This window comes from Triturus cristatus, chromosome 8, assembly GCF_964204655.1.
Source record: "Triturus cristatus chromosome 8, aTriCri1.1, whole genome shotgun sequence".
Taxonomy (NCBI): domain Eukaryota; kingdom Metazoa; phylum Chordata; class Amphibia; order Caudata; family Salamandridae; genus Triturus; species Triturus cristatus.
In genome coordinates this window covers 205,529,909-205,545,817 of record NC_140591.1, presented here as the reverse complement: position 1 = coordinate 205,545,817, position 15,909 = coordinate 205,529,909, and positions in this window count along the sequence as shown.

Below are 15,909 nucleotides of genomic sequence, written 5' to 3'. Positions count from 1 at the left end.
TCTGGGTGCACTTTCACGACAGCACCATCCAGGTCTCCTATGGCACGAAGCTACACACACAACGCTGATAGGACTTCACGTCGACTTCAAGTGCACTTTCACCAGGCATTCCTTCCTGCAGTCTCAGTTGGCACCAAGACACGCACACCGTGCTACAGAGACTCACTTTCTTCCGGTGCACATGATGATCAGTCGATCACCTCCACAGTCCCAGGTTGCACCAAAGCACGCACACTGCTCCACTGAGACTTACTCCAACTCCGGTGCCCCGATATCCAGGCGCTCTTCACCAACGATTTCAGCCGCACCTCAACACACTCCCCGTGTCCGAGCCTCACTTCTCCTCTGGTGCACTCGATGACCAGGCGCTCTTCACCAGTGCCTCCGGTGCACCCCGACATGCTCCCTGCGTGTCTGAGACTCACTCCACTTCCGATGCACGCGTTGACCAGGCGCTCCTCGCCAACGCCTTCTGTGCACCATGACACCCACCCTGCGCGTCCGAGACTCCCTTCACCTCCGATGCACCCGCTGACCAGGCGCTGTTCACCAGCGCCGGCGGTGCACCACGACATGCACCCAGCGTGTCCGAGTCTCACTTCACCTCCGATGCACACGCTGATCAGGCGCTCTTCACCGACATCTGCGGTGCACCACGACACGCACCCAGCACGTCCGAGACTCACTTCACCTTCGATGCACATGTTGACCAGGTGCTCTTCACTAACGCCTCCTGTGCACCACAACACGCACCCATTGCGTCCGAGTCTCACTTCTCCTTCGTGTGTCCAAGATCACAGGGCACACCTTCCGAGGGTCTCAAGCTGCCACAACACGCACCCACCGCGTTGCTTGAAACATCTCCGTAAACATTTATGTTCCTGTGTTTCCAAATAGGGAGTCAGCTCACCTCGGGCATTTGGGGTAAGAAGACACAGCACAAAGCACAGTCTTCTTCAAGCAGGGGGACCCAGCGCAACAAGCACAGTCCCAACATTCTCTTCCTTGGTTAAAACAGCAAACTACACACTCGCCCCAGATCACCAAGCAAGGGTCAGTCCTTCCCAGCAGTCTCTTCAGTTGTTTCTTCCTTAGCACAGTTTCCTCTTGACCACAAAATGGGTCCAAACCTTTTCAGTCTCAATCCATTTCTATGCCAACGTTCAGGGGTTTCAGCTCTCATAGGTATACCCCTAAAAGTCTTTGAAGTTTGTTGTGCTCAGGGGTCCCTCACCCCTGCCTAAATCAGTTCTGGGTGTCTCCCTCCCAGTGTCACCTTTCTCCCTTTGATACTGGGGGTCTGGATCCTTAATCGCTCAGCAGGAGATGGGTCAATTGTTTTATAGCCACAACCCAGGCCTCTTCACCTCCCGGGGTTTCTCCTCGCATACTCTCCAGATGAAGGTCAGCCTGGTGCCATCTCCACCCCTCGATTCTCAGATCTAGACAGTCAATCCACATTCAGCAGAGACACACAGAAATGCTTAAAACACAAAACTCAGCCACTTTCTAAAAGAGTGGTTTCTGAACACACAGTGACAAAACCACCTTCATAGAAAGATGTGTTATGACACTGTGAATTCATACATACTAAACTTCACCTCTCCATTTTAAACTTATGAGAAACTAGGCTAACAAACACAATACCCAGCCTCCCCCATTCTGTCCTCTAGGCAGGATAGCCTTTCACCAGTGAAAAACGAAATGGAGTGTTTTTCACTGTCAGGACATAACACACACCTCAGTATATGTCCTGCCTTTTACTTACACTGCACCCTGCCCAGGGGTTACCCGGGACCTACCACTGGGGTGCCCACTGTGTACCCAAAAGGGAAAGGAAGGCCTGACAAGTGGTTGTACTTGTTAAGATAACATGCTAACTTAGCAAACTGCGCACAGGCCCTACACTGCAGGCCTAAGTTCCCTTCTCCGCGCACCTTTGCATTACTAGCCCTGGCACACACAGTGCACATCACTAGGGACTTTACTAGTAAGGCAAACACACCAATCATGGCTAACCAATTACCATTACCCTTTACACAGGGAATCTTTGTACTTTGACACTGATTAGCAGTGGCAAAGTACCCAAAGCATCTAAATTGGCAACTCTAAATCAGGGAAACGATCTAGGGGGAAAGCAAAAGGTTTTTGGGCACTTTAGCCAAAAATGCAAAGTCCTACACAACCCCCTCCCAGCCAAAAACCAGGGTAGACCAATCATTAGCTTGATGGACTTCCCAGCTTCGGGTGATAGAACCAGGACGCAGGTACTCTACCACATGGACACCCTCCTTTTCCACGCCTTCCTGACCCCAGGGGGTCATCTTGATCACTACTCCCTGAGTCAACAATACTGTTCCATGCATCCATCCCGGCCAGGGGGACCCCTCCAGGGGTGCTGATGCCATGCCAACCCCACCCTGGAGTGATACCCTGGGAAGGCCCATCAGTCAGGATACTACCTCCAGTCATCCTGCCCTCCAGGTTAAAACTGGGTTTAGTCTGGTCACTTCTAGGGGACCCAGCCCCACTGGCTGCACACTGTCTCACGGGTGTTCCCACTGGGGAACACAACCCTCTTTTATCCTTCCACTTGTTTTTCTGGACCTGCCACTTAGGAATGGCACCCACAACCTTCAGGACCGCAGGAGGTCTGGCTACAGTCTCCCCACGCCCTCCTTACACTAGGTGTCCTTCCTCACACCTCTGGCAAGTAGGCACAAAAAACCTCCACCCGGGGGCTCTCCTATGCCCCCCCCCAGTTTCCTGGGCGGTGCTGCTGATCCCTGGGGGTGCTGCTTACTCTTCCTCCCCCTCTTTTGAGATAAGGGGCTAGCCAGCAACTCCATATCACTACTCTGGGATCTCCTTGCACCACTTGGCCCTTCTTCCCTCTCTGAGGCCTTTTCAGGTCCCTGGACCCATGACCAGGGGTCCGGTTCTTGAGCAGGCTCCCGGGAATCAAAGAGCCCACACCTTAACCCGGGGTGGCGCAGTCCTGGAAAATAATTTCTGAGCCTAGGCTCCCCTGGGGCCAAATTGGACAACCCCTCCAAATCACTTACCATGCTAACTACTACCCAATCTTCCAGTGCACACTTGTACTCATCAACACTTGGCACTGGCTGTGTGCTGCCACCTTTCGAACTGGACTCTGCTTGTCTACCCTTAATGTCCAGTTCCCTCATGCTCAACTCATGAGCAAAGAGAATCCGTTTCTCTTCCAACGTGAGAGCCTTCCTGCTCTCCTCTGCTTGAGTTTTAAGTTTTAACACCTCCAACTCATGCAGTCTGACCCTTTGGTTTTTCTCAAACTCTTCTGGTGAAAAACTCCTCCCTGAATGGCTACTTCCAGCCCCTGCGGCTGGTCCCTCCATTGGCAAATCCTGTGTACCAAATCCATTTACTGGGTCATCCTCATTCACTTCAACATCACCCGTCTCCTGAGCCTCTTTGGCTTCCCACCAGGCTCTCAAGGCCACTTGCAGCTCCTCCTTCTTGGCGCTACCATTCATGGGATATCCTAAAGCTCTGCAGAATTTCCTCAACTGATCAAACTTGTAGGTAAACAACGCCTCAATGTTAAACTCTAATTCTGCAGCCTCACCGGCTATCTGGCTCCCTTCCTGAGACATGATGTGTGGTTTAAAGGTTACTCAAAAATAGAATCAACAATTCAAAACAATAAGTTGTTGCATCGTGGTCTGCAATCAATTTATGATGTACACCAATTACTTTTAGACACACGCGTTTCAATTACGTTAGGATCGTATCCCACCGTTCTGCCGCCAAATGTTGGAAGCCGGAGTCCCTGTCACGCACCACTGTCACAGATGCGCGACCTGGGACTCCTCACTCAAAGTTAGGCCAAGTAAGGACACCGTTTGAGTAGCCCTGCTCACCCCCTTATTAGCTTGGCACGGGCAGCCAGGCCTATCTCCATGGCACGATTGTACAGTATGTGCAACCACGCCCACAGCAACCCACTGGTGACCCCACAAATGGACTCCACACGAGTTTGCTAACAACGAGTATAAACTTAATATAAAAAAAGATATACGATCAGACCACACGATATAAAAGGCAACATACAATAAAGGGTAATATTTGTTCTGGCTGGCTGGTAGGTTCAAATCCCAACCACCGCATTCAAAATGCTATGCTGGTCGTAAGGCTAGAATCACACACGGGACAATGGACAAACAATAGTGCGCTGCGTAACAGTACAATCCTGTGCTGAGCAAAGGAGAAATAATACTATGCGTAATGATACACCTCGGTACCTGGCAATGGGAGAAATAATGCAATGCGTACCGCTACAATCATGTACTGCGCAATGAAGGAATAATGCAATGCGTCACACCCCAATTACGTACTTTGCAACGAAGCAATAATGCAATGCGCACCGCTACAATCCTGTACTTTGCGATTAAGGAATAATGCAATCCGTAGCTACAATCATGTACTTTGCAATGAAGTAATAATGCAATGCGGGCCACTACAATCCTGTACTTTGCAAGGGAGAAATAATGCAATGCGTAGCGCTACAATCGTGTACTTCGTTATGCAGAAATAATGTCAGGCGTCCTAAGACAGTCCGGCAGTTCGTTAGCAGCAATATTGGCAATGTGTATTACGACAGTTGCCCCCCACACGTATCAACGATGATGTAAAGTACAGCTTGCCACTTGGGCCCCAGTACTGCCACTTCTTTGGTCAGTACGGGCCCCAATCTGAGCCGAAGCAAAGACTCACGTTGCCAGAAGGACTGAGAGGCCGAGAGAGTGTCCCTCCGAGCCCGCACCCCGCCCAGGCAGTGATCCACGTTACCTGGGGGCACGACCCCACTCTCCTCTCCTCCTTCAACGAACTGGACCTTCCGTGCAGAACTTTCTCAATGGGCTTCAACGGCTCGGCCTGGCAGCTCAGCTCCTCTGGGCTGCCAGTCCGGGCCGTGACTGTTAAGAAGGTCTTAGGCCGCCCCAGGGCACACGTACCCCACGCCTCTGAGATTACGTTACTCCGGGTGCACTTTCACAACAGCCCCATCTGGGTCTCCTCTGGCACGAAGCTACACACACAATGCTGATGGGACTTCACGTCGACTCCAGGTGCACGTTCACCAGGCACTCCTTCCTGCGGTCTCAGTTGGCATCAAGACATGCACACCGCGCTGCAGAGACTCACTTTTTTCTGGTGCACACAATGATCAGCCGATCACCTCCACAGTTTCAGGTTGCACCAAAGCACGCACACTGCTTCACTGAGACTTACTCCAACTCCGGTGCCCCGATATCCAGGCGCTCTTTAACAACGCCTTCAGCCGCACCTCGACACACTCACTGTGTCCGAGCCTCACTTCTCCTCTGGTGCACTGGATGACCAGGCGCTCTTCACCAGCGCCTCCAGTGCACCTCGACACGCTCACTGCGTGTCCGAAACTCACTCCACTTCCGATGCACGCATTGACCAGGCGCTCCTCGTCATTGCCTCCTGTGCACCACGACACGCATCCTGCTCGTCTGAGACTCCCTTCACCTCCGATGCACCCGCTGACCAGGCACCAGCGCCGGCGGTGCCCCACGACATGCACCCTGCGCGTCTGAGTCTCACTTCACCTCCGATGCACACGCTGATCAGGCTCTCTTTACCAATGCCTGCGGTGCACAACGACACGCACCTAGCGCGTCCGAGTCTCACTTCACCTTCGATGCACACGTTGACCAGGCGCTCTTCACCAACGCCTCCTGTGCACCACGACACACACCCAGCACATCCGAATCTCACTTCTCCTTCGTGTGTCCAAGATCACAGGGCACACCTTCCGAGGGTCTCAAGCTGCCACAACACGCGCCCACCACGTCGCTTGAAATGTCTCTGGAAACTTTTATGTTCCTGTGTTTCCAAACAGGGAGCCAGCTCACCTCAGGCCCTTGGGGTAACAAGACAAAGCACAGTCTTCTTCAAGCAGGGGGACCCAGCGCACGAAGCACAGTCCCAACAGCCTCTTCCTTGGTTAAAACAGTAAACTGCAGACCAGCCCCAGATCACGAAGCAAGGGTCGGTACTTTCCAGAAGTCTCTTCAGTCGTTTCTTCCTTAGCAGAGGTTCCTCTTGACCACAAAATGGATACAAGCCTTTTCAGTCTCAATCCATTTCTATTCTCATAGTTATACCCCTAAATGTCTTTGAAGTTCGTTGTGCTCAGGGGTCCCTGACCCCTGCCTAAATCAGTTCTGGATGTCTCCCTCCCCGTGTCACCTTTCTCCCTTTTAATACTGGGTGTCTGGATCCTTAATCGCTCAGCAGGAGATGGGTCAATTGTTTTATAGCCGCAACCCAGGCCTCCTTACCTCCCAGAGTTTCTCCTCGCATACTCTCCAATTGCAGGTCAGCCTGGTGCTATCTCCAACCCTCCCTTCTCAGATCCAGACAGTCAATCCACATTCAGCAGAGACACACAGAAATGCATAAAGCACAACACTCAGCCACTTTCTAAAAGAGTTGTTTCTGAACACACAGTGACAAGTGGTTGCACATGTCAGGACCACATGCTAACTTAGCAAACCGCGCGAAAGCAAACACTGCAGGCCTTCTCCGCGCACCTTTGCATTACTAGCCCTGGCACACACAGTGCACATCACTAGGGACTTTACTAGTAAAGCAAACATACCAATCATGGCCAACCAATTACCATTACAGTTTACACAGGGAACCTTTGTACTTTGACACTGATTAGCAAAGTACCCAAAGCATCTAAATTGGCAACTCTATATCAGGAAAACGGTCTAGGGGGAAGCAAAATGTTTTAGGGAACTTTAGCCAAAAAGGCCAAGTCCTACAACTGTCTTTAACATTGAGGATTTATATCTAAATTCTGCTAACTATGTGTCGGAGGGATGGGCAGAAACAGAAGCGAGGAGGCTGTATGGAAGCAATAACGAGATAGTATTTATTATAACAAAGGGTTCTCTAGGTATAACACTTGTAGAGTTCAGTTTGCTCCTAGGTACAATTATTCACACCATCTTGGTTGTTTCCTAAGGGGTTAACACATAGGATAGAAGTTGTCCTCCACTTCTTCTTATGTAGCTCGGCGGGGTTCCCCAGGCTCACCTCTCGTAGGAGTACGCAAACACAAAACAACAACAAAAAAAGAAAAGAAAGTAGCAATGAGCCTGTGTGCTCTATCTGGCACTGATTTGCTACCACCACACAACTGTGCAAAGCGTCGCTGGATGGACCGTGAAGGGGAGGGAGTTTAGTTTAAAAAAAAGGCAAAACTCACACAGTTGGCAACCGTTCGTGTATCTCTCCATCCATTGGTCCCAGGGTACTCAACAATAACTGAACACCCGAGGTGCCCGTCTTCCGAATCACATACCTCTTGCTGCCGCAACTCTCCTGAGTTGCGGCGGCTCTTGTGCGTATTCGGGGACCCACCAGTCCTCACACCACTCCTTTGGGGGTTCCGGCTCTCCAGCGTCTTTTTCTATGGCGTCTCTCTTCCGGCGTCTGCTCCTCTGGTGCTTGCTCCCCAGCATCTGGATCTTCCTCTGGTAGCTCTCACCACACTTCCTCCTTTCCCCTCCCAAACCCCCCCTCCCCTTCAGGCGTTTCCTCCTCCTCTCTTATTGGCCAAATGCACCTTTCCCTTCCGGCCTCGGAATGTGATGCTCCGAACGTGATTCCGCCCCTCCGGGGTTTGACTGCTCCGTTCTCTCTGGATCCTTCCTGTATAGGAGAAGGACAGTTCGTTTTCGCTGTTGGTGTCCTTTTCCGGCTCCTGTCATCACCATTCGGCCCTCAGATGAAAGGATCCCCTGATGGAGGTATGGAGACAGGTTCGGGGCGACTGGTGGGCTTCTGGGGTGCTCCCTCACATCATGCCGATTTGTTCTGTTATCAACATTATGGGCACCATTTTTTGCATAGAGCTAATGGACAGCGCCCCCAATTTAATTACACTCAATGGGAACATTGCCCAACTCCATCTCAGGGTAGTTCTAATACACAAAAGATTAAGTATACTTATTTTTTGCAGTTATAACGTTTCAGACCCGGCATCATACTATTTTAAATTGGTTCCCACTCTTTTGAAAAAATATATGCTTACTCAGAGCAAGTTAATATATGCATCCCTGTTTATTCATAATCTAGCCCTGAAAGGATAAGATTACTGGAAGGACAATATTGAATTGAAATCATTTTGGAGCACTAAATAATGGCAAGTCCAAGGTACAGAATCTCTCTTCCGTGCATGTCTGGTACCTACCAAATTATCTTTCTCAGTGACACGGTCCAAACATACTACTTGCCTAGAGTTGGCTAAAATTAAAGAACTGAATAGTCCCATTATTCCCTCCGTGGCCCTTTTTGATAATTGGCAAGCTTCTACAATTATTCTCAAGACCAACTAAATAGTATGATACATAACAGTACATTTAATTCTTCTATGATCGCTCCAACTGTGTGGTTATTATGGCCTTTTAACACAAATGTCTGCCATTCTTATTTCGTGAACACTACTTCTGGGTTGAAATTAAATCGACCTGATCCAAGTTATCCACAAACACCAACATTTCAACACTGTTACTACTTATTCCGTAGGTAAATCATGTCAACAATGGTTAGAACATTGTACATTGTCTGCTATGAGAAAACATCTTTCCCTCCAATCCAAAGATATAAACTTATCTGATTTCCTTTTGGTTTTAAAAGCCCCATGTTCAAAACTATTTATTTATGCTGCATATAATGAACTTTGGAAATTGTTGCAACTGTAAGCTGCAGTACGATTATGCCAAATTGATCAGGATAATTTAGATAAAGTGCTTGCTGTTGTCGACAACAGTTTTAATACATTGTCCTCTCATATTTATACTTTAGATAACATTGTGTAATCCGTAATTGATATTGTGCAAACTGAGGTTTCTACCTTATATAATGGTCAGAATCAACTTAGATCAGTTATGCAATTTGAGTTGACATTGCAAACACTTATGAATGGACGAGTCCCCTGGCATTACCCTAACTGTAGCGCATTATTCTTACCATTTAATTTGACACATTAACAACAGTTAATGGCTGTGAAAGATTCTAGTTGCACTATGCTACATATAGAGAAACTTGAACAACTTTCCTTTACTTTAGTGGAAACTCATTCTGCTATATGGTTAATACACGGAGTTATCTAGTGCCCATCTCGATGTTTCAATTCACTGCCTGCATGACACACTTCCCAGTAGATATGAACACGTCCCGGTAGATATGAACCCCTTGGGAGCAGCTACATATATGGATTAGTGTCCCTGCCATTTACATATCATTGTCAACGAGCTGATTTCGAACTGTTAATGGGTCCCTTAGTGAATCATAACCAGGACTGTTCGTTGAGTATGCGACTTGTGTACAACCCTGCGTTGTGGCCAGTGGCAGTGGGCGATCCCTGTGCAAATGCACAGTGTCTTCTGGTTCTCAGTTTCATCGAAATCACCACAGGTTGTCCTTTCATGGTCTTGTGGACAACTGGATATGAGGAGCATGTTTGTATCTTGACTTGCTCAACTAGATGGCTGACATTTCTAATTTGTAGGTTTTGGATTTCTTACTTTAATCCTTGTCTGTTCACGTGACATCCTATATCCTGAGTCCCGGCGAGGTGCTGTAATTGGATACATTTTTTACTGAAAATCTTTTTTTCTAATTCAGCCATAGTACTTGTAGAAGACACTTTCTAAAAACTATTCTGAACGCTTTAGTTCTGCTTATCACCTGATTTCTGTTGTCATTTTGGTGCTACCATCCTGACCAAGGGGAGGGTGTCATGTGTCCCGTGCAGGCCCATTGTCCTTTTCCCTATGTTAGCCTGAGCACGTTGCAGACTACACTCTGCTTTGGGCACAATACTATACAAATAAATTTTGCTTTGTGACGTACTGTACTTTCACACAGACCCTGCCGTTGTTTTCACATTCTGTTCTTTCATGGGATTTAGTCTGCACACCGTAAACAAGGTCAGACAACAATGCCCCTTGTTATTTTGTTCTGGTCAGGCCTCAGCACCTAGACAAAACACACAAATACAGCTGTTATTTTCGAGCACATACTTTGTCATATAGCCATGTACAGAATAGGTAACAACACACTCGGAGAGAGATCTTTCCAGGTAAGAGATCGTGACAGCACCTGAGATGTAGAACTTTCATCTGTGCATGCTAAGGTATGGGGTCTGCAGCAAACACCCAGAGATCTTCTGATATATGATCCCTTTATTTCAGTAGAAGGGGAGGGAGTTAGGCTATCCTTTCTTGTATAATGACAGCTTCTTTTATGATTTATGGACTACTTACTATGCTGACCGTATTTGTGTTAACCATTTTCTTACTCATTGTGGCACTTTACTGCATATTAAAGCACGATAGTTAAAATAAACATTTTAAACTTTTTGTGTGACTCTTTCAGATCTTATTGTGGACTAGAACGAGTGTGAGAGCAAAAAGGTGTGTCCTGCAACCGCGGTCCCTGAGAGACTTGGAAGTGTTGTGTTCAGGGATGTGTAATCACTTGTTCCTCTGTGAGTGAGTGGTAGGGCAAGTGAGACACTATGGCTAGTTGTTCCTGGGCTCATGGGTACTCAGGTGGTAGGATGACTCAGTCCCTGCCTACTAAGGTTCTATGATCCCAAGCATAGTTATTTGCCTCTGCAGAATCCCTGCAACAGCTTCAGTATGTGTACAAGGATCATTGGCAAATCACAACACACTTCGCATGGTGACACTTCGGGTGGAATAGCACCGGATTCACGTGAGGCAGCACTGCCGGATAATCATCCTACTCCGGATAGGTATTAGTGTTTGTGATTGCCGTGACATGCCGCTGTGACATGCCGCTGTGACAAGCCATGTGATACCCGAGGCTGCTGGGCTGAGTTTCAGCTTGACTGAATGCAGCAAGCCCCCAGACTACGGTAGTGCCAATGTAAATAAGTGAGCTGTAAACACAGTCCTGTCAAACTCAATGTGTGGATAAACTGAGACTGAGGCTAGTATCCAGGCTCAGTCGCGGGCAGCATAGTGTGCACTCTGCCAGCAGCATGAGGCTCGCACTGCTACAGCTCTTCTCGTCGGTCAGGCTTGAGCCTCACTGGGCTGGCGTGATGTAGACTGTGGTGATTGCTACCCCCAGCATGTAATTATGTGTATAGGCCTCAATGGTGCAGTTTACAGAACTAACACGCACACAGTACTTGTGGATCTGTAGTCAGACCACGAGCGATCCTCCTATGTTTATTTATATTCTCGGTCCACACCCGGCCCCTTGGATGCATGTGGATACATGATATTGTAGTGGCTCACTACATCCCTCCTAACCTTTGCACACAAAAACAAAACTTCAAAATAAAATACGAAAAATAAACCATGATCACAGCATTTCTCAAAACTCTTTCCAACAACGCCATCTGGGTATTATTCTCCAGCTTCTCAGCACACAAAGTCTCCCAGCCGCTGGTTGGGGCATGGATTGTCTCTGAAACAGTAATGATGGCCTCTACGCATTGCCGGATCCACCCTGGATGATGGATTCTCCGCAGAGCTCAGGTCATCACTAGGCCTGGGCCAAAATTCCTTTCCGTTCGTGGAAATTGCGATAATTTGGCATTTTCGCGTTCCGCGGAAAGCGCGAAAATGTCAAAATTTCCGCATTCCGCAGCTCAGCGATAATTTGTTTCTTGCTCGTGCTGTAAAATAATACATTCTCGCGTGCGCGCGATCGCCTTACCTGAATCCCCGCGTTCGCCGACAAGTTTTCCCGATCCGGTCGCGTTCTCCACGAGATGTTGGATTGTTGGTAGCCATTTGCTCTGTCTCGCGACAGTTCGCGCCCGCAGTAACGTCATGCATCGCGCGATCACGTCTTTCTTCTCGCGATCATGCACCGCGAGACAAGTGAAAACAAGATGGCCGCGCCCGCGAGCAACCGCATGGGTAAGTTGGCGAGTCGCGACCACGCAGAAAATACCGCGAACGGGCGGGAAAAAAACTTCTGCATCTTCACGATATTTCCGCGTGTTTGCAGAGATTTTTAACATTTCCGCGATAATTTGCGAAAGTGAATATCGCAAATTCCGCCCACCCCTAGTCATCACCATCGTTGGTTCGCAATCATCCTGTAGATTGGGCTCATTTACTGCTTTCTTACCACAATATATTTCTGGACACCACCAACGCTCCTCTCTTCATGGTGACCATGGTGCCCTTAATTCCAATCACTTCCCAGATCTCATTTTTGAAAGGAGTCCTGAATTCCTACCCAGGATGTCTGTCCTTAATTACTACTTAGGCTTTAGTGTGCCCGATATTTTTTTTTTTTGTAAAATCTTTTTATTGTTTTAAAAAAAAAAAAAAAATCAGGTCACAAAAGACTGTCTAAACAGTTCAATCACATCTGGGGTGTCACAGCACCGGCAACGCACAGAGACAGCAGGAAGATTAAACCAATATACTTGAGGTCGGACACCAGCCTTGATTAGACCGGAATCTCCAGGCCAGACAGCCGGGCTTGCGGAGGCTCAACTATGTCCCCTCGGTAGGTGTTCCAGAGTGACCACACCTCCCCCCACTTTCGTGGGCACCCTCGCGCCGTATATACCGCCTTCTCCTGTAGCATGCACCAGTCCATATTGTTTTGCCAGTCCGCCAGTTTAGGTGGAGTCGATGCCCCCCACAGACGGGCAATGTTCCTTTTTGCAACCATTTGCCCAAGCGTAACCCAGAGTCTCCCAAATGTTAAGCAAGCACTGCTTGGCCTCAGTGCGAATAGGAGACTCCCATACCTCACCCATGCAGGACACCACTCGCCTCCAGTACCGCTGCACCCCTGGGCATTCCCACAAAACATGGAAGAAGGAGCCCCTCTCACCGCACCCCCGCCGACACAGTCCCTCCCCTCCCCTCCCCATCGCCTGTAGCCTGGTGCAGGAGACGTATACCCTGTGCAGTATTTTAAGCTGCACCAGACGGAGTCTAGCCGATATCGCTACTTCCCTAGGAGATGCCAGAGCGATGGTCCACTCCTCGTCATCGATCTCAAGGCCATCCGCCACCCACTTCTCTTTCAGGGAGTCGAGAGGATCAGGGGGATTGTTAATCAATTTCTTGTATGTGAGCGAGATGGCATGCTCTGGCATGTGGCCATCCAGTAACCTGTCCTCAAGCGGGGAGGCCTGCGGGGGCCTAGTGCCCGAGGGAATATTAGCTTGGAGTGAGTGACGAACCTGTAGATACCTAAAATATTCCGTGCGCGCCAGGTAGTAAGTGCCCTGGAGATAGGCAAAGGATCTGACCCCCTCCGGCCCCCAAAGGTCCCCCACCCGGGAGATCCCAATAAGATCCCAGCTACGAAACCCCTTTGTGTGACACAGGCTACCTAGCCTCTCCGATGCCCACAGGGGTGTGGCCAGGGTAAGCGTGTTAGACCATCCCAGCGCCCGGTGCGCGGCGTGCCATATTTGAACCGAATGCTTCGTCGGCCCCGTGAGGTGGAGCCTGCCCGGTCTGGAGTACAGCGCAACCTCGAAGTTCCCCCCCCCGGGAGCATCCATCTATCCATCGCGTACCCCGGGTCGTTCCCGTCGCAATACGTCCCCTGATTTATCGCCGAGAGGTGAGCGGCCCAATAGTACTTGCGAATATCCGGGAGGGCTATCCCCCCGTCATACCACCCCAGCGTGAGTTTTCGTAACGCTATTCTGGGTGTACCCGACCACAGGAGGGTCCGCTGCGCTGCCTCCACCGCCGCAAAGTACGAGGCAGGCACCAGGTCCGGGTGGTTTTGGAGAGCGTACAAAAATCTAGGGAGCGCCATCATTTTAAAAAGGGCCGCACGACCCAGCAGCGACAACGGCAGCTGCTGCTACGAGGTCGAATCACGCTGGAACCGTTGGAGCGGTGGCATGAGGTTCTTTTCAAACCGGAGAGTCCTATCCAGTGTGATAAACACTCCGAGGTATCGAAACCCCTCCTCCGCCACTACAAGCGGGCAGCTGTCAGGAAGCCGGGGAGGGCCGCCATGGAGAACATAGAGGACAGACTTAGCCCAGTTGATGCGGAATCCAGAGTTCTTCCCAAAACTGACAAAGATATCTATTGCCGCCAGAATAGATCTCCGTGGGTGTGAGAGGTAGAGAAGGAGATCGTCTGCATATAGCGAAATCTTGTCTTCCCAGCCCTCCGCCCACCGCAGCCCCGTTATGCAGCTGGCCTGCCGGATCCAAGACGCCAACGGTTCAAGAGAGAGCGCGAATAGGAGGGGGGAGAGCGGGCATCCCTGTCTGGTGCCTCGTTCGAGTCCAAACAACGCAGACACCCTACCGTTAATTTCCACCTGGGCCAGTGGCTCCGAATATAGAAGCCGGACCCAAGCAACGAAACACGGGCCAAATCCCAGTTTTCGGAGTACGGCCATCATGTATGGCCACTCGAGGGTGTCGTATGCCATGGTTGCGTCCAGCGACACCACCACCGCGTCTTCCTGAATCGTGTGGCACCTCCCCAGTACCCCGTGCAGGCGGCGGATGTTAAGCGCCGTGTTACGGTGGGGCATGAAGCCGGATTGGTCCGGGTGGACCAGCTTGGGGAGGACCGAGTGGTGCCTGTTTGCAAGGGTCTTAGCAAGAATTTTCGGCTCCGCGTTCAGCAGAGAGATCGGCCTGTACGAGGAGCAGGCATCTCTTGGCTTCCCTTCTTTTGGAATGGCCACTATGGTAGCCAGGCGCTGGTCGCGCGGCAATATCCCCGCCGCTGCGCTCTCCTCGAACATTTGGAGGAGATGCACGCTAAGGACATCCGGCTTTAACTTGTAAAGCTCGATAGGCAAACCATTGGGGCCTAGCGCTTTCCCCGGGCTAAGGTCCACAATCGCATGCTCCAATTCGGACGCGGCGAGGGGGGCCTCCAGGGCGTCCCGGTCGGCCTCCGACAGACAGGGCATGCGAATGTCCGCCAGCAAGTCGTCTGAGTCCTCCTCTGGCCGGTCTGACCCCCTGCTGTAAACCCGCCGGAAGTGTCACGCAAATTCCTCAACAATTTCTGTAGGCTCCGTGATCGTAGCGCCCGAACTTGTCGTGATCACCGGTACCACCGTCGTGGCCCGCTGCTTTTTGTCCAGTCATGCAATAAGTTTGCCTGACTTATCTCCCTGGTCGTACAGCTTGCCCACCTTATGCTGAATGGCCGTCTGGGCAGCGAGTGTGACCAGCTCTTTATACTCTGCGGTTTTGAGTCGCAGCCGATGTCGCACACCTGGCTCCGTCTCCTCACATGCTGCCTCTTCCAACTCTCGCAGGTCCGTCTCGACCGAGGCGACCTGCGCCTCCCGTTCTTTACGGCCGCCGGCAATGGCCGAAAGGGCCTCCCCCCGCAACACCGCCTTGAAAGCCTCCCACAGGGTTACCGCGGAGCCCGTCGACCCAATGTTGAGCTCGAAATAGCGCTCCATGGAGCTGGTCAGTTTTTTCCGTAGGTCCTCACTCTTGAGACGCCAAGCGAGTATTGGGGAGACGCATCCCTCCCGGCCACCCCCTAGCGCGATCTGTATGTATACTGGTGAATGGTCAGAGATACCACGCGCCAGGAGGGAGGCCTCTCGGATGAGCATGTCCGGCCGCATGGAGGTCAGGACGTAGTCCAGGCGGGAGAAAGAGCGATGTGGACCAGAGTGGAATGTGAAGTGCCTACTCGCAGGGTGCAGCAGCCGCCAGGCGTCCGTGAGCCCGAAGGCGTCGATGAAATCCGCCAACCACATTTGCCCCGGGGGCGTGTCCCTGGGCGGGTGCCTGTCTAGGGTGCCGGAGGCCACGGCATTAAAATCCCCCCCTATAAGCAACTGTCCGTCAGGGAGGGAGAGCAG